The sequence below is a fragment of the Mauremys mutica genome, chromosome 1 (assembly GCF_020497125.1).
Source record: "Mauremys mutica isolate MM-2020 ecotype Southern chromosome 1, ASM2049712v1, whole genome shotgun sequence".
Taxonomy (NCBI): Eukaryota; Metazoa; Chordata; order Testudines; family Geoemydidae; genus Mauremys; species Mauremys mutica.
In genome coordinates, this window is record NC_059072.1 from 346,449,853 (window position 1) to 346,469,211 (window position 19,359).

Here is a 19,359-nt window from a genome sequence, read left to right on the forward strand (position 1 = left end):
CAGAGAGATGAACTGAGTAAACTAATAGGGCATCTCCATCTCAATCATCTATGATTGTATAGTGAATATACATCTATTATTCTGATTGCTTACAAATAAAATGCCATGAATCCAACCATAAAAACGTGTATCAGTCCCTCTGGTCGTTTGCAAATAAGGGATCTGAGAATTTGATTGACTATTTGGCTCTTCTTTACAATTATCTTTATTTGTCTTTTGTGCATGATACTCTACCTTTAATTTTTAAGCAGCTAGTAGGTTTCTAACTGGGATGATTGCGCTCAGAATGCAAGCTGTGTATGCCATGCTTTCATATTGTTATGAGTTGGGTGAAACCTTGTTATGGGTTGAGTTAAAACCCTATTGAGATTGGTAGGTATGAACTCACCCTTCAATTAACGTAAATGTAAGTATAAGCCCTGCCTATTGGCTGAGTATTGTTTGAGGAAGGGGAGGTGTGAGAGATTACACACAAATTGCGCCCACACAAGAGCACAGTGAGATGGGGAAATATCCTGAATGAGTAGATCTAAGGACAATGGCTGGCCCTGAAGGAAATCTGGGAAAAAGTTTCTGGGTCAGGGGGTGCAGGCTGAAAGGATATTGGTGCTGTGAACACAAGACCCTATGTCCTACTATCTGATTCAGAGACTCAGGGCTTTGTACATTTGTTGTACATAGACAAAACTGCATCAAAGGAAATACCAGACCATCAATTTCTATTCCCAGCTGGAACATCCCCATGGCCCTGAATTTTGACTAGCTGTTCAGGTTGAAAAGGGGCAACAATATTACGCACAACCAGGTATGAGTATGGAGAGGGACATTTAAAACAGAGCTCATTGATACACAGCTCTTTGAAATCAATTGAGTCTCACCACTGGTTTCAGTGGGCTTTGGAACAGGCACCAAATAAGCCAAGATCCTAAATGGAAGCCAACACATGCACTATAAACCTTCCACACACTATTATTTATTAATTACAGAACTTCGGTTTTATTTTAACTGCATTTTTCAAAATTCCATTTGTTTATAATAATAATAAGAATTATCAGACTGACTGCTGGAAAAGGGAGTGTTTGTTTAGTCACAGTAGGTGCAGCCTAGTTAATAGTAGGGCTAGATATCTTGCACTGCACTACCAATATGGCAGCAAGTCTGCTGTCTAGCAATGAGATGATAGAGCAGTCACTCTGCCTCGTCAGTCCTTGGCCTCTCCACTGTGACTTCCAGCAAGGGGACCATAGGTGCCAACTCTATGGGTGCTCTGGGGCTGGAGCACCTACGAGGAAAAAATGGTGGCTGCTGAGCCCCCCTATCAGCTCCCTTCTTCCTTCCCCACACCTCCAACCTGAGAGCAGGGGCGGGAAGAGGAGGTGTGAGGGTGGGGCCTTTGGGGAAAGGAGTGAATTGGGGGCGGGGTCTTGGGCAGAGCCGGGGGTTGAGGACCCTCTAGCACTTTGGAAAGTTGGCACCTGTGAAGGGGACCACGCCTGGTGGCAGTGATTTTGTAATGTGTGAGTCCTGTCCATTACAGCCAGGAATGGGTCCATCAGCTCATTTCACTTAGACAAACCAATAATGCCTTCAGTGGCTCTGCTGACTTGGGTCAAATTGAAACCCATAGTCTATGGGGGGAAAGCCCCATTTCCCACTAATTTGAGGGTGCGTGTGTGTGTTTTTCACCCTGTTTGGTGCATTTTTTTTCAGTCTTTTAAGTCCTAGTGATTTGTGTCTTCTGGATATTTTATTAATTATAAGAAACTTTGTCTGTTAATTAAGAGGTTCAGTTAGCAGAGTATACAATGTTGTGGCTAAATTAATTCATTAGCACCGTTAAAAAAAATAAAAACACCAGCAACCAAAATGTGACCCTCCTGGAGCTATAGTTGATGCTGCTGTTCCACACCAACTACCATAAAATGTAACTAATTAGGTGAAAAGGAAAGAGCACATCCATTCCATCGAAATCAGCCTGTCAGGCTAACAGGGCGGGGGGGGGGTGGGGAAGCACAGTATCAGAGCCAAGATTAGTGTCCCAGCTCATTAAGAGAAAGGTCTGGAGAGATGGGAAGGGAGACTTCTGACAACACAGATTGGAATTCTAAGCAATTGTTACTTAATCATATTGGCATATGAGCCACTGCCTTGCACCAGCGTTCTGTAAATGCAATTTTTTTTCTAAGGCAGGCAGAAGTGAAGTGTAACCAGTAACCTGTGTTTCACTCCATCAGCTCCCTGACAGCCCTGCTTTGGGAAGTTAATCTTTTTTCATTTTGTCTGTCATCTCGTGCTTTTCGCATACTCTACAGTAAGTAGGCTTCTAATGAATCTATTTTTATTTAAGTGTCTGTTGGCTGGAGCCTCATTTGAAGCCCCACAATGGAAAGTTTCTTCAGCTCTGTTTTGCCTGGTGGGGTTGTTCTGAGTGGTTGACAGCTTGGTGAATCACAGCTGCCTCCACTCAGTTATAAAGTCGAGTTTTTCTCGGTGTCAGAAATGTTTGTGTTAATATACAGACAAACTAGATTTTCATGATACTTTGCTAAACTGGACTGAGATGTCTACATGGAAACATAACAGTGTCATGGGGGACAAAAATTGCATGTGAAATCCTGGGCCCTAGCACAGTGGAGCCCCATTCTTGGTTGGTGCTTAGGCACTAACCTAATAAATATGATTTATAAGCTAATAGGATCTTGGGATGCATAAAGAGGAGAATATCACATAGGAGTAGATCAGTTATTTTACCTTTGTATTTGGCACTAGTATGCCTCCTCTTGAAATACCGTATCCACTTGTGGTGCTCATAGTACAAGAAGAATGCTGATAAATTGGAGAGGGTTCAGAGAAGAGCCCTGAGACTGAATAAAGGAGTAAGAAGCCTGCCTTATAGTGATAGACTCAAACAGTTTAATCTGTTTAGTTTAACAAAGGGAATTTTACTGGGTGACTTGATTACAGTCTATAAATATATACACGTGGAACAAATATTTACCAATGGACTCTTCAGTTTAGCAGAAAAAAAGTATAACACGATCCAATGGCTGGCAGATGAAGCTAAATAAATTCAGACTGGAAACAAGGTGTAATTTTTTAACATCAAGAGTAATTAACTATTGGAACAATTTACCAAGGGTCATGGTGGATTTTCCATCTAGTAATTCTCCATCACTGACAATTTTATGAATAAACTTTGGATGCTTTTCTAAAAGATATCCTCTAGGAATTAATTTGGGGGAGTTCTCTGGCCTGTGTTACATGGGAGGTCAGACTAGATGATCACAATGGTCTCTTCTGGCTTTGGAATCTATGAATCTTAGAATTAATAGTAATCATTAATAATGGGAATTTTGCCATTTACTTCATTGGAGCCAGGATTTCACCCTGAACATTCAATACTGGAGTTTAAACCAGTATTACTCTGTGAAGTTATTGAGGTAGTGAGATAGCTTCATGTTACAACCTGAGTTCTACCGTTGCCCTTTCTGAATGATGAAGGCTAGTAAGGAAGTAATGGGTCTACTTCAGTAGAGATTATCATTGTTCCCATACAGGGGCACAATATTCCAATGGCTGTTAAAGATGGCATCATGAGGCCCATGACCAATAAACCAACTTCTGATGCTGCCATTCTGACTATTGACCAGTATTCTCTCTCCCAAGTTTGAGAAAGGCCATTGAGTAGGTGGCAGCATGGCAATTCTGGCAATTTTTCGATTCCTCAGGTTTCCTCAGGATTCCTCAGGGTGATTTAGTTGGGGATTGGTCCTGCTTTGAGCAGGGGGTTGGACTAGTTGACCTCCTGAGGCCCCTTCCAACCCTGATATTCTATGATTATATGATTCCATATTACCACAGGTAGCAGAGGGGGTTCTATTTTCACCCCTACTTTTCAACATTTATATGAGGTTGCTTGAAGCGTTAGAGAAGGGACATGGACTGCAATGCATTTTACATGCTAATGACACCCTGCTCTACATCTGACCTTTTTGGAGGACAAATTATCTGGGATGAAATCCTTGCTCCATTGAAGACAATGGCAATAATCCCATTGATTTAAATGGTGAGGATATCAAGATGATCTTTGGGCTTACATAAGGACTCTCTGACTGCAACTTAAGAAAAGTCAGAGATAGTGTTCATAGACTATCTACCTGCTCCTGGAGATGACAGTGCAGACTATCTTTTCCAATACAGACTTTGCAGTGTGGCAGAGAATCCTTTCTCCCTTATACTTCTCTGCACACCTCCATTTGGGCAAGAGACAATGCAGCCATAAATAAATACTGTAGATATATTTAATCTTTTTTCTCTTCATGACTTGTCCATGACCATATTGCAAAATTCACAGATTTGTTCATTATTCGAAATGATTTGCCTATATCTTCAATGAATACTCTGTGGTTTGCAGATTCCTCACAAACCTTCATAGACCAATATTTGGAATTCAGAATGTTACTGGTCCTTTGCATATCTCATATGGTTCCCTTATTAGGGGCGCAGTACAACAGTTACTGAAGTCAATGAGACTTACCAACTACAGCAAGAGAGGAATCACGTCCTAGATAACTAGTTACGTTACTAGCCAACAACAGCATGAATTATGAAAGGCCCATATGAGTGTAAAATTAGAAATTTGCAGGCTGTCCATATTCAAATTTAAAAATTTGGCTTTTGGGTAGTAAAAGTCATCTGCAGAAGTACAGGTCATTCATAGCTCTAGTTGAAAAGAGATGAAAAATGTCCTTGCACATTTTTTACTTAAATTTTGAAAATTAGAAAAAAATGTCAGCCATTCACTAGAATTTTTTGTGAATGCAGATTGACTTGGGCAGAGTTACAATGAATTAGTTTTAAAAACTAAATGAATGTTTTGAGGTATTCACCCACCTCTAAAATTACTGCATTAAACATGCCAGTCAGGCACCCATGACATCAGTTCACAACAGAAGATAAAGATCAGATATATTGGGGGAATCTACAGGCTACACTTGCTGAGATTGTGGACTTATTTTCCTATTGATGAAAATATTCTTTTCCAGTTGAAATAGCAAACTGTTCTTGTTTTTCTTTCATCATAACCCAGAACCCTGAAATTAAACACAGCAGGTTATGGCGACTTCCCAGATTGCAAAACAAATGTACACGTCAGTGCTATTATGTGTATGCTGTTATTTTTCAGACCTGCCAGACATTCTAAAAACAGCAAAGTCCAGGGTAACTGATTGCTTTTCATTGTTTAAGTAGTCATAAAATTTTCAATTGACAATTATGTTTCATGGCGCTCTTGTTAATATTTATGATCAGGATCAATATGGTGGGTGAGATTTTCAAAACCACTCTGCATCGGCTTTACTCTGCTTCCATTGAAACCAATGGTAAAACTCCCATCAACCTCAGTGGAAGCAGTTAGTGTGGAGTGCTTTTGAAAATCTCACACTGGCTGCTTGTTGTCATGCTACCGTGCGCTGGGATCTTCTTGAGATCTTCTTAAAAACTAAACAGAGAGTGACTTTCAAGGAATTCGTTTTGTGTGTGCTGGTATTTATTTGACGTGGTATTATTTTCTTTTTAGTCCGTATTGAGTCAATGAACCAGGTTGGTGCAAGGCAACCATGTGAAAGAGGCTAAATAGGAACACCTGATTTAATTTTTCTGTACAATTCATTATTTTGTATATATCCATCATCTCTTTTTCTATCAGGTCTTGTCTTAAAAAATAAACAGTTCCCATAGCCCCAAGACATATCAGATGTGGTGCACACAGATACTAGTAGTCTCAAACTTGCAAACTCTTACACGCACGATTAATTTCACATGTGTCAGTAGCTCCGTCCAAGTCAATTGTGTTTTCAAATGTCCAGAAAAATAGGCCTTTTGTATCTGTAATATTTTTCTGATTAGTTGACAAGACGTGCTTGAAGTCAATGGAGTTGTGTGTGTGTGTGTGTATGCTTGAAATGAATGGATTTACATCTTCTCTGTGTGTGTAAACTCAAGGATGTGAGTGTTTGTAGGCTTGGGGCCTTTAAGTGGAAAGAGCTCCAATTTCTTGTCCTTGGAAAACATTTTAGATTTCTGTAATTTCCAAACAGCCCAACAAAGGGCCAAACTTAAATTTCCACCCATATCTCAGTGGGAGACAGCCTTCAAGCCTGGAAATGAATTCTCATCTCTATATAATAGTTTCTTTCTAGAATTTCATATAAAGAAATGAAAAGAAATGGCAAGATGTACCCCCTACCTAAACTGACATGTATACAAGTGGCCAGCGGGCAAGCCATCAGTCTATTGCTGACCTCTTTTCTGTCCAACCTCTAACAATGTCTGCAACCTCAACGGTGTTGTTAGAGCTTTTTACGCCCCCACCTCCTAGATCAGTTGTTACGCTTATGATTTTTTTTTAAAAAGTACAAATGAGAGTACAGCAGGAGAGCGACAATCTTTTGGGATTATACTTGGGGCACATAGGTCATATGTCTATCTCCATAAAGAATGAGGTGTCACATTTTCACTGCCTTTTCCTGGGTGTATATCAGTCAAGGATATAGCAGTAAAACATTCAGTCATGAAGTATACTAGAGCGGCACAGACTGCTGTCAAGGCAAAATTGTAATTAAGAACCACCTGAAGGATATATGATTACTTTCACAAGAGAAAGCTTTTACTTGACTATTCTAGCACTTCTTGCCAACCAATTAAAAAGAAAATGCCCTATTGTGATATGAAGGACCTATTTAGCTGGACATTTTTTAAAAAATGGATTCCTGCTGACCCTTTGTCTCAGAAGGTCAAATCCAGATCCATTGTTAAAGCTTTTTAAAAACTCATTATTTCCAGCTCTGTGCTGAGGGAAGAAACATGAAGTTTTAATAATAATAATCAGAATTGTTTATCAGAACCACTTAGCAGAAAGGACACAAATAATTGTTTAAGCAAAGAGAATAATAATTAATGCTAAGCATAGGTATTGCTTCATTCACTGACAAAATGCAGACACTTATGGGAAACATAAGGAATGCTTCGAACCAGAAAATGAAGAGGAAGATCAGATCTAATAACTGAGAGAAGAGTTAATTACGAAAGTTGGAAATTTAACAGGACAATAGGGTTAGCACACCTACCCTAATAAAATGAGAAAGAATCCTAATAATAGGTATCTCAGGGCATTTTACAAAGAGAGTTAAGTATCATTATGCCCATTTTACAAATGGGGAAAATGAGGCATAGAGAGGCTAGTGGCAGAGGCATGACTAGAAGCCAGGTTTCCTGAGTCCAGTTCAGTGCTCTGTCCTCCAGCTCACACTGCCTGAAAGAAAGAAATAATATACATAGTTCGTCTTCGAGTGTTTCAAAGCATAAGCCAACTTCTAACTGCCAAAATGAATGACACCACAAAATAATATTACTTTCCACATCTCTAGCAACTTTCAAGCATTAAAGCATATTAAGAACTCAACATGCTTTACAAACATTCATTAAATGATCCTTAAATACAACTATGAGGTACCAGTAGACCTATATGTTTTCCAATACAAAAACTTATTTTTGGAGGAACAAAATATGCTATAAACGTTCACTGCAGAGCAAAAGTTCTCACACACGGTCTTGGCAACAGCCGAAATATTTTTTAACCAAGTTAACAAATTGTTACTTTTGCATGTCTGTGCATTTAGCAAATATGCTTTTTACATTTTTTACACATGTATAACTCAACAACATTTTTGTTTTGAATCTGGCAAATGCCCATATTGAATTCAGGGCATTTTCAAATTTGGAGAAATTACTAAACAACACTGAACTTCAAGCAGGGTGTATTCAACAAATGTAGCTTCCCCTTGAGTTTTTTATTCCATATGATTACATTCCGCATACAGAAATTGCACCTTGTGAATACAGCAAACAGTGTGTTTTCACAAACCAGCGGCAATCAACTCAAATGATGTAAATTCACCCTAGTGAGATACAAGTTCCTTATTCCTATGGAAGTCTACAGGAAAGCAACGCTCAGTACAGGTTTCTGGACTTATTTCTTGCCACTCACTGGCATATTTTTTTTTAAATGTCAAAGGAAAGATTCCTGATCTGAGATCCTCCATTGTACCTCTCTGACTCAGACTTGATTGTAAGAGATAATCAAGAGATTAGAAACTGCAGGCCACACCCTCAGATGGTGTAAACAAGAATAGCTCCACTGGAGTCAATTTACACCAACTAGGGGGAATCGATCTAAGTTATGCAACTTCAGCTATGTGACTGCTGATGCTCCCCCCGTCGACTCCACCTGTGCTTCTCACTCTGGTGAATACCGGAGTCGACGGGAGAGCGTTCGGCAGTCGATTTATTGCATCTTCACTAGACGTGATAAATCGATCCCTGCTGGATGGATCGTTCCGGAGGTAAGTATAGTCATGCCCTAGGATATATTAAAAAAAACCCTACCTGGCTTCCCCTGCACTGAAGCAACAAACCAGTCACTCCCACAAAGACCACCCAGAAAGAAAACAAAGATGGTACTAGATGTTGTGCATTTGCAATGGGTTCAGACTACAGCATAGCAGTTTTAGACTGAATCTCAGAAAAAAACTTCCCAACTGTAAGAGAACAATAGGACAGCATGGAACAAACTGCCTAGGAAAGTCATGGAAGCTCCTTCACTGGAGGTTTTCAAAAGGAGGCTGGACAGCCATCCGTCTTGGATGGTTTAGCCACAACAAATCCTGCATCTTAGCAGGGGGTCAGATGAAATGACCTTTGTGGTCTCGTCTAACCGTAGGACTCTATGATTCTGTGATTTCAGGTGTGACAGATATGGTTGTCTTGGTGCTCACAGACGCTAAATGTTGATATTGCTTTCCAGCCTTTCCATGCCCCCAATTAAGAGAAGGATTTGTTCACAGTGTTCTTCTTATGGACATTTGGCACACTGGAATTCAGGAATGAAATAGGGGGAGGGGCACATTATTGAGGCTCATAGGTATGGAAATCAAATGTGTCTTTACCTTGGGTTCTGATGTGGCCCCTGTTATTATAGTTTCTGAGTGCCTCACAGTGTTTAATGTATTGATCCCTACATCAACCCTGTAAAGTAGGGAAGTGCTATTGTCCCCGTTATACAGATAGGGAACTCATAGACATGTAGATTTAGGGCCAGAGGGGACCATTGTGATTATCTAATCCAGTGGTTTTCAACCTTTTTTCATTTGCGGACCCCTAAAAAAATTGAATGGAGGGGCAGACCCCTGTGGAAAGCAAGCCTAAGGGGGAAAAACAGTTCAAGAGAGTTGGCACTTTTTCAGAGACATTATTAAGGGCACAAGAACAAACTATCCCACTCTGTGGGACAGATAGTAAGCATAGCTAAAGACCACCCGGGATATTTTTGTTTATCCTGCCATTTAGTTTCAACTGAATTAACTCATGATCAATCGAACCATAGTTGTCCTCCACAACCAGTTCTTCTCTGAGGTCACTGCTACTTATTATTTACTTAAGTCTACAACATTGTCACCTCTTGTTGGTTTGGTGGCTTTTTGGTGAAGAAATCTGTCAGGTATCACATCCAGGAATATCTGGGCCCTACCATTATTAGTAGCACTTGTCCTCCAATCTATATCTGGGAAACTAAAATCACCCATAATCACACAATTCCCAGTAGTATTTATTTCATTAAAAATATTTAAAAGCTCTTTGTCCATACCTGAAGCACAGAGGGACTAAGTGACTTTCCCAAGATCACATAGGAAGTCTGTGGCACAGCCTGGAATTGAATTTTAGTTTCCTAATCCTTGGCTATGAGTCTATGACCATAACCACTGGATCATTCATCTTCTGTGTGAACATTGAGCTGAAGTTGCAAGAGGAGAAACATGAGTAGTAAAAATGGACTTTAACCGAAACCCAGGATCTGGACATCCCTGAACTTTTGGAGAGTTTTGACCTGTGTCCACACTTACTGGATGTCTTCTAGCTATATGAGGGATTGAAGCAAACCCCTAGATCAAGACACACTCTAACTTTAGGAAACTTTGCTTCTGAATTCAAATCCAAATGGTCCCCTATTTAATAAGTAGTAGTAGGCCACGGTTAGTGAATATTAAAAGAATTATCAGGTGGAAAAATGAAGCAGCCTGATAACTGAACATGAGTAAACATTTATTTGTTAAAAATTCGTATTAGAGTAGGTTGGATTTTTTCTGATGGAACATTTTTCTGGCAGAAAATAGCCATTAATTGAAATCTAACTGTTTTGTGGGAATATGGTGATTTCAACAATATTCTGACGGTTACCTTCCTGTTTTCCTGCCAGCAAACTCACCTGACTCCTCAGAAGACTTCTTAGTGGGCTCCCCAGTAGCCCAGACTTTCAAGCTCCCAACTCCTTGCCAATTTGGGCTCCAGAGCAGCCTACCTGGTGGATTGATGAGGAGCTGGAAACCTGAAAGCTCTGGAAGTCCTTAGACAGTGGTGCTTTAACTTTTCCTGTCGCGTCCCCCCCTTACCAGTAATGGAATCTGTCCACACACCCCCCCATTACTGTACAGTTAGCACAGCAGGGGAGTTTGGGCTGACGGCAGAGCTGGGGTCAGAACTGGGGATGGGAGGGGAGCTGGGGCTAGCAGCAGAGCTGGTCTGGGGGTGGAGAGGGGGAGGAGAGGAGAGGAGCTGTGGCTACGGCTGGAGGCGGAGCATGGGGTGGAATGGTGCTGTGGCTGGGGGCAGAGCTGGGCTGGGGGTGGAGTCCCTATAAAATTGGGACATCTGGTTACCCTACTTGGAGTGGAGCTGTGGCTGTGGCCAGAGTTGAGCTGGGGGCAGAATAGAGCTGAGGTTGGGGGCAGAGAGAAGCTGCTTGTCACTCCTTTCCCACCACCCTGTGGAGGCTGGCCTGGGCCCCGCCATGCTCCCGCGCAAACATTCCTCGATTCCCCCCGCCAGGGATACACCCCACAGTTTGGGACCACTGCCCTAAGGCTTTCTGGCTTCCCCGTTCCTTGGCAGATGGAGGCTTCCTGACTCCCTTGATCCAGGCCAGCCTCCCCAGCAGTCTGTCTCAGAGTCTCATCTTCCAGGCTTCCCAAGCTGCCCATTTCCCCACCTGTTTGGCTGCCAGGGCTCTAGGCAACTTGGAGAACCTCAGAACTGTTTCCAAAAGGTTTAAATGAAATATTTCAGCTTTTTCTAAATGACACTTCCAAATGTCCCTTCTGTGGGAAATATCCAGAGTTCATTCTTTGTTCCATGTCAAAATGCATTTTTTTTTATTTCAGAATTTCCTGCACACAGGAATTCCAGGTTCCGTCCAACCCTAATCTGTCTGGGAATTGGTGGGTTGGACTAGATGACCTCCTGAGGTCCCTTCCAACCCTGACAGTCTATGATTCTATGTATCCATATTTACCGAGAGCATAACTCCGTTCTCCTTTTACGTACTGGAGCAAGCTTGAGTGAATGTAGATACATCTCTAGATCCATGGTAGGGAATCTACTCTTTCAGCTTCTTCATAAGCTCTGAGTTGGCTTGAGTTAGTCTTGTCTGAAACAGTTTTCAAGAGAGTCTTATATGGTTGTAAAATAACTCATGTCCACTCTTCATCACAACTCCAAGGGCTGGCTGCCATGGAAGGTGGAGGCCTGGGGCTATTCCCATGGCGATAGACACCTCCTGGCCTCCACAAATGCCAAATTAGCGGATAGGTCTTTGCACAAAGAACAATGAATGAAGTTCAGCATTGGCTGCAGGCTGGTGCTGTGCCTGCTGCCTCTAACCCGCTCATAGATGCCAGCATAATCACCTAGGCTTGTAACCTGTAGCACTCTGCTGTTTACAGAGGGATTGGAGCATTAACCAGTGTTTACACACTGTAGCAATTAAAGCGGATAATGATTAGTAAAAATTTAAAAAAAATGGGGGAAGGGATAGCTCAGTGGTTCCAATCCTGATATTCTATGAACTCCTTGGTCAGAACTCTGAAGAATGCCTGGAAGGTTATACAGACCTCAGTTTGTATTATGACTCTCTGTTCAATCAAAAATGTCAACATTCTCAGAGTTGACATTTCCCATGCCAAAAGCTTTATGAAATGTTTTGTCTTGCAGAAATTTTAAATTTGTTACAATTCAGAATTGAAAGTAATTTGGATATGTTGAAATGTCCCACAAAAGGAAAATTTAATTTTTTGACCTCACTCCAGTACTTTCCATTAAGGTCCTTCCACTTTGGAGCTTACTAGACCCCTATTGGCCTGATAGAGCTGGTAAGTGTTGGCTTTCCAGGGCACCTTTGCAAGGCCGATTTCTTTTCTCAGGCTTCCCCTGAAGGGGAAGATTGCACAGGGTGACTGTGTTGAGGGGGAGATAATGGTTTGGCATTTGAAAAGACTCATTAATTATTATTTGTATCACAGTATTCTCTACAGCTCTCCATTAGGACTGTAGTGTTAGGTGCGGTGCAAACATTAGGAGGACATGGACCATGCCCCAAAGATACTACAGTCTAAGGCAGGGGTAGGCAACCTATGGCACAGGTGCCAAAGGCGACACTCAAGCTGATTTTACACACTGTAGCAATTAAAGCAGATAATGATTAGTAAAAATTAAAAAAAAATGGGGGAAGGGATAGCTCAGTGGTTCCAATCCTGATATTCTATGAACTCCTTGGTCAGAACTCTGAAGAATGCCTGGAAGGTTATACAGACCTCAGTTTGTATTATGACTCTCTGTTCAATCAAAAATGTCAACATTCTCAGAGTTGACATTTCCCATGCCAAAAGCTTTATGAAATGTTTTGTCTTGCAGAAATTTTAAATTTGTTACAATTCAGAATTGAAAGTAATTTGGATATGTTGAAATGTCCCACAAAAGGAAAATTTAATTTTTTGACCTCACTCCAGTACTTTCCATTAAGGTCCTTCCACTTTGGAGCTTACTAGACCCCTATTGGCCTGATAGAGCTGGTAAGTGTTGGCTTTCCAGGGCACCTTTGCAAGGCCGATTTCTTTTCTCAGGCTTCCCCTGAAGGGGAAGATTGCACAGGGTGACTGTGTTGAGGGGGAGATAATGGTTTGGCATTTGAAAAGACTCATTAATTATTATTTGTATCACAGTATTCTCTACAGCTCTCCATTAGGACTGTAGTGTTAGGTGCGGTGCAAACATTAGGAGGACATGGACCATGCCCCAAAGATACTACAGTCTAAGGCAGGGGTAGGCAACCTATGGCACAGGTGCCAAAGGCGACACTCAAGCTGATTTTCAGTGGCACTCACACTGCCCAGGTCCTGGCCACCAGTCCAGGGGGGTCTGCATTTTAATTTAATTTTAAATGAAGCTTCTTAAACATTTTAAAAGCCTTATTTACTTTACATATAACAATAGTTTAGTTATATATTATGGACGTATAGAAAGAGACCTTCTAAAAACGTTAAAATGTATTACTGGCACGCAAAACCTTAAATTCAAGTGAATAAATGAAGACTCGGCACACCGCTTCTGAAAGGTTGCCAACCCCTGGTCTAAGGTCCTGATCCTAACATTTGATTCAAACAGGTGGACCACTGAGCCCATGAGAAGCTTATGGACTTTAATGGGCCTCCATGTGGGTGCAGGTCCCCTCACAGGGATCTGATCGCAGGATCAAGGGCTAAGACAGCATTCAGTATCTCCAAGGTGAAGAAAGAGTAATATGGATAATGTGGCCATTGGCAGACCATGAACATTTCAATTTAATTCTAAACTGACTTGTGTCTCAAGGTTTAGAGAGGCACATTCTCACAATCCCACAGCTGGATCTGCAGGTCTCCATACAGAGTTTCCCTGAAATCAAAGAGGCTTCATGTGGGTGCAATCTGATAGCAACACTGTGGCTTTAGTTTGTAAGCTCCCTAGGGCAGGGACCGGGTATGTTTTTTAATAGTGCCTGGCATTTTGGAGTCCAATGCTGACTGTGGTCACTGGGAACTATATTTATATGAAGGGGCTAGACCCACAGCTGGTGTAAATCAGCACCTCTCCAATAAACTTTATAGCAGTGAATAGCATTGTAGTCAGTGGAGCAATGCTGATCTACACCAATGAAGAATTTGGCCCTAATTTTTAAAAACAAACAGCATGCTGTTTTTCATTTAAACAAATGCATCACCATATCTAGCTGGCTCTCAGAACAGCCCTATGTGGTAAGGAGGTAAATATTATTACTCCACGTTTGCAAAGGGGAGAAACTGAGGCAGAGTGAAACTCTCTCCCAAGGCCGGAGTGGGAGGCTCTGTCAGGGAGTTCCTGATTTTCCAGATTTGCACAGACCAATAGACTGAACTTCTTAATGGCTACAATTATTGCAACCCTTTGTGTCAGTCAGAGCGTAGGAGAGTGTGGTGCTCGTCTGAGCCAGAGCACGCCAGTAAACGAATGGGAAAGACTCCCAGTAACTTCAGTATGCTTTGGATTGGAGCATGTAAATGTTAGTGCACGCGTGCTGTTGGCTCTAACGTGCCACGCAGATTATTACTAACAAAACTCTCAGCTTTGTTGTCGTCACACACGCTGTTTTACTTCCCCTTGCTCAACATGTCACCCGCGATTCAGAATAGATTTTGGATCTAAGCGTTTAGTTCTAAATAAACTCTATTCATAGCAAGTGCAACACTAACTACAACCACTTTCAACATGAAATATGTACTTGGCCTTTTTCTAGTAGAAATCTCTAATGATACGGCCTCCCACTTACTCCTTTCATGTCTCCTTCTTCTTTCCAGTGAGAGAGAGTAGCAATGGTTTTATGCCACTAGTTCATGTTTAGCTCTAGCACATAATTCCCACCCAAGAGCAACTCTCCGTGAGCTACAGTGCCTGGTAAAGTGAATTCTGTTTGTTTTTCGATTCTAAGGAGCTCTTCTGATAATAACTTCGCACTAGTTGCAAACAATTCTGACGACCAGCATTGTTGCCTGACTTAGGAACACACAATTCTATTCGAGAATATTTTAGGTGCTTATATGGACCTAATTACCATTCAGTAGCCTTCAGAGGCAGCGAAAGTACTATTATCTCCATTTTACAGATTGGAAACCTAGACACAGTGACTAAAAGTTTTGACTAGCATAACACAGGATGTCTGTAGCAGATCAGGGAATTGAACTCACATTTCTCAAGTCCTAGACTGGTACCCTAGTCGGACTACCCCTACTCTCTAGCTAAGAAAAGAGAAACACTGGAAGATGTAGCTAAATGCAGTGCTGTCCATTATGTCTTCCATAAACAGCAGGACTGTGTTCTTTCCCAGGGAGACAAAAAGTAGGGAAAGGGTGCATCTGGTCAGTACAATACTAGGAGCTGTGCGGGGATGGAGAATGCCCGGTGCAGACAGAATCTTCTGAGAATTTTCTGCCAGACTCTAACAACTCTTTACTGAGTGTCTGTGAACTCTGGTTTTTCTTCCCCAGAGGCTTATAATTTAGCTAAATTTGCATGAATTCTCACAGGGATATTAAAAGCACATCCATGGCACCAGGGTAACACTCCCACCCTGCAAAATTTCAAGTACTTGCTCTAAAGTATGGGGACATCCGGGCATTTCAGTGAAACTGTTGTAAGAATTTTTTACCATAGGCTAAACAACATATTTTCCCCAAACCTCGTTCTTGAAAACAGCTGAATTATTGTAGCTGAAACCTCCCCAAAACATTCAGCCTGAAGCAGACACTCAGCATGGAAAATTTCAGCCTGAACGGTTTAGGTTTGGCAAACCTTTAAGCAACTTAGCAGGGGTTTTATAAAGGAAAATGTTGGGCAACCCTAAGGGTAGATGTTGCTACTTGCACAGTCTATAATAAGTAACAGTAAAAATAGATGTGCAAATAATGCTGAAGTGAATTTGTTTAGAAGTTTGAAAGAATATTTGCAATATCTGCCTAGCTTTAGTGATTAGTCCTGTTTTTTTTCACTGAAATGTATGTAATTGTAACTCATTGACTGTACTTATGTAACGCTTGCACTGAGTTACAAAAGCGAACGCCCAATATATTTAAACTTATGTCTTGATTTTCGAGTCCTGCTGTGCTTGATGCAGGACCATAGAGAGGGGCACAAAGGTAGCTTTATGACACCTTCCCATCTCCCTTCCCCCAGTATTAAGGCTTGTGCAAGGTAGAGCAGCCTGAAAGCTGCTGTAACTTCACACCTAGCTGCCTGTGGGCTCCTGGAGCCATTCTGCAGCTGGAGATTGCAAGGTTAAGGATGCTCCAGCTACACCACTTTTTCCTTGAATGCAACTTTCTGACAGTGCCCTGGAGGGGGCTCCACACACCCACTCATTCACCCTGTATGCTACTGAAGCTGTTCAAAGCAGCTGGAGCAGACCCAAGAATCATAAATAATGTAAATGCCAATAAATGACATGGTAGAGTTAATGCCAAATTATTTGCTGAACATCTTAAAGTATCTTCTTAGAGGTAGCTAAGTAACATTTGTGCTCCACATAGCTTTTCATAAAGGAGCTGATAGACATTGCTGAGCATGAGAGTCAAAGCCATTCCTTTCCATTACACAGCACTTGCTTTTATTCTTCATCCCACACAAATTGAAGAAACAATGTTATGGGCCATGGGCCAGTCTCCCAAGGGGAAGTGTTGGAAACCCGATCACACGAGTTATTTAAAACTGGACGGGACAAAGCACTCCATAACACTGTCGTGTGTTAACAATCCTGCAGTGGCCCTTAGGGGATGATCGACTAGCTCCAACAAATAGGCCTTTTCAGGTTCTGATTTCTCCGATTCTGTGATCTTGCAAAAGGCAATAGTCTTGGTGAGGGAAACATTCCTCTCCTGGGGTCAGTAACTTTAACATGTGTTAGGCCCATCACTAACTCCACACCATAGGTCTGCGTGATCGAGGCCTGGCTACCAAAAACCAGCACAGTGTATGGCAATGTATTGCATGTAAGATTGACTCTATGATGATAGATGTATAGCACAATTTTGGGAGTGAGCCACATGAGCAAACATTCCTTCAAGGGGAGCCTATGCTGTTCAGAGATGCAGAACCTTACTAGAAATGTTATACCGGCTGTTTAATTCAGTAGAAAAGGGGATGCTTTGCATTAGCTGTTTGATACTCCCTGGGAGGCAGGCGAATTTCTGACAAGGGAGGGCAGGGAAGCCATCCAGATGAGCTCCTCATCCCATCAAACAGCCTTGTGTAGATTCAGATCTGTCACCCATTCAAGAGCTCAGAAGTCACTGTATGCCTACAACTGCTCTAACCAGCACACACACAGGCAGGTGCAGCAAGAGAACACAACGGGGCAGTCTATTGCATGGGGGACTTTTGCCCCCATCCTGTCCCATTGCTGGTGCAGTGGATGGGTGTGGGGGGGTGATCTTTGACTTTGTTGTGCCTGTCCTTTCTCTTTGGTTGGGAGTTCTTGTTCGGAGACAAACATCTCTGCAGGCCCTATAGCCCACATTTTATCGGAGACAGAGCCTACTCCATGCTGCATGCTGGTCAGTCAATGTCAACAAGGCTCTACCTCTTTCCCTTTAATGTAGAGTGGCTGTGAACTTTGGGCCACTGACATTAGCAGTGTCAAGATTTGGCACAAAAGAAACAAGGAACTATTGATCTTTGATCTGTGTAGACGTCCGTGGCCAGGTTGTCACACATTCTCAATCGTTTTCCCCAGTTCAAAAATTCAGCTGTATCACATCTTAAGAAGCAAAGAAAAAACAAAAACCCGCAATGTGACTCACATTGCTAGTTATGGTTTTGATCACTTGGTCTGTCCAATAGCATGTAATAGCCTAAGTTAAAAACATCCCCACGTTTCTTTTAATCGATACAGTGATTTAAACTGATGCTGCTCTCAACTTCCCAAGCTTAGAGAATCGGAAAAAGGCCTAGAGCCATTGTTGGTTGAGACACATTAATAATTTTGTAAAGAAGTATAAAAGGGATTAAAAGTGAAGCGAGAGAATTAATTCACAAATGATGGTTAATGCACGGCAAGATTAGGAGATGTTCAAATAGAATAAAAAAGCAGTAAATACCGCATGCTGAGCCACCTCATAATAAAGAATTGACACACTAAACAGAGACTGGTTCGGTGGGGAAAAAATACATCCTTGCCACTTGTCACATAGTATTCCCAGATGAAGTACATAAATAAACATGCCACTCACACACGGCACTTCTTCCTACGAAGCTGTCAATGAAGTGAGGTATAAGAATAAAATTGGAGGCCTGGGTGGCAGAGGAAAAGTCTGGGTTATGTTCTGCTTCTTTTGGAAGAGAAAGAAGGAAAAGGAAGTATTAGGCCACACAGAGCTATTATTACTTCTATAGCTCCACAGGGCCATGATTCACCACTCCATCCTCGCATAGCATGGAGAGAGGAGACCAAAGAGAGCTGGTTCCCAGGAGAGGGAAGCTTGGTTCTCAGGGAGGTTATGTCAGGAATCAAGGCTTGCAGCAGAACTAGTGTTCATGCAGCCTCATCAGTGCAGCAGGCCTGCCTGATGCGCCACCCCCCGCGATTGGCTGGAGGGGTCAGCAGGCCGGCTCTCGAGGCAGCAGCAGCTCACTGGCTGCTCAGTGCTCATGCCCACCACTGTGACTTCTCCTGTGTTACCTTGTTCCTATTGCTTCTGCCCTGCACCCATCCTTGCTTTTGTCCTGTCCTGGTCTAGAAACCCTCATGGCCTGCTACTGTGCTTGTTCCAGCTCCTGACCTCCAGCTTGATCCTTGGCTCTCTTATCCATTTCTTTCCCACCGGTTAGACCCCTGACTCCAGCTTCTGACTACCAGCTCTGTCCTCGGTTCCCCATGCCTGCTCTAACCACTAAGCATGACACCTGTTCTGACCACTAGGCTAGCCTTCCTTCATTCCGTTCACCTGACACCTTAAGCCAGTGGAAGATCAAGCAAAAATAAGCTTTGCTATAGCACTCTTCTTCCCCTGGCCTCCTGCTGCCCATGCCTACCACACACCACCTCTTTCACTTTATGCCGGGGATAGGGTGTGTATGGGACAGCTTTCCTCCAACGGACTTCCCAGTCACAGAGTGCAAAGTGTTGTAGCAGGAACTGAAAAATGAGAAGATGTGAATTAAAAGTTGTTCCTCTGCTGCTCATTCTGTTGATCTGGATTGATCTTTGAATAGGACTCTCAGGCTCTGGTTTTTTTGGTTTGTTTTTGTTGGTTTGGTTTGGTTTTTTTTCAATGGGAAAAAATAACAAGTGAGTCCTATAGTAAATATTTTTAGAACGGGGATAAATACCTTTTAAAGGCAAAATTCTTCTATCTGGGGTGAGATCCTCATCCCTCTTGGTTCCATTACCGGTTATAAAGGGGCTCTAAA

General features: G+C 42.1%; 1 long non-coding RNA gene across 2 annotated transcripts in view; it reads left to right on the forward strand.

Moving 5' to 3' along the window:
- The first annotated feature begins 2,189 nt into the window (after positions 1 to 2,189).
- Positions 2,190 to 19,359, forward strand: part of LOC123349609 — a 352,657-nt gene continuing 335,487 nt past the window's right edge. For both annotated transcript variants that reach the window (XR_006573599.1, XR_006573598.1), the window contains exon 1: positions 2,190 to 2,311. This is a non-coding gene — a long non-coding RNA (uncharacterized LOC123349609). The remainder of the gene's footprint in view (positions 2,312 to 19,359) is intronic.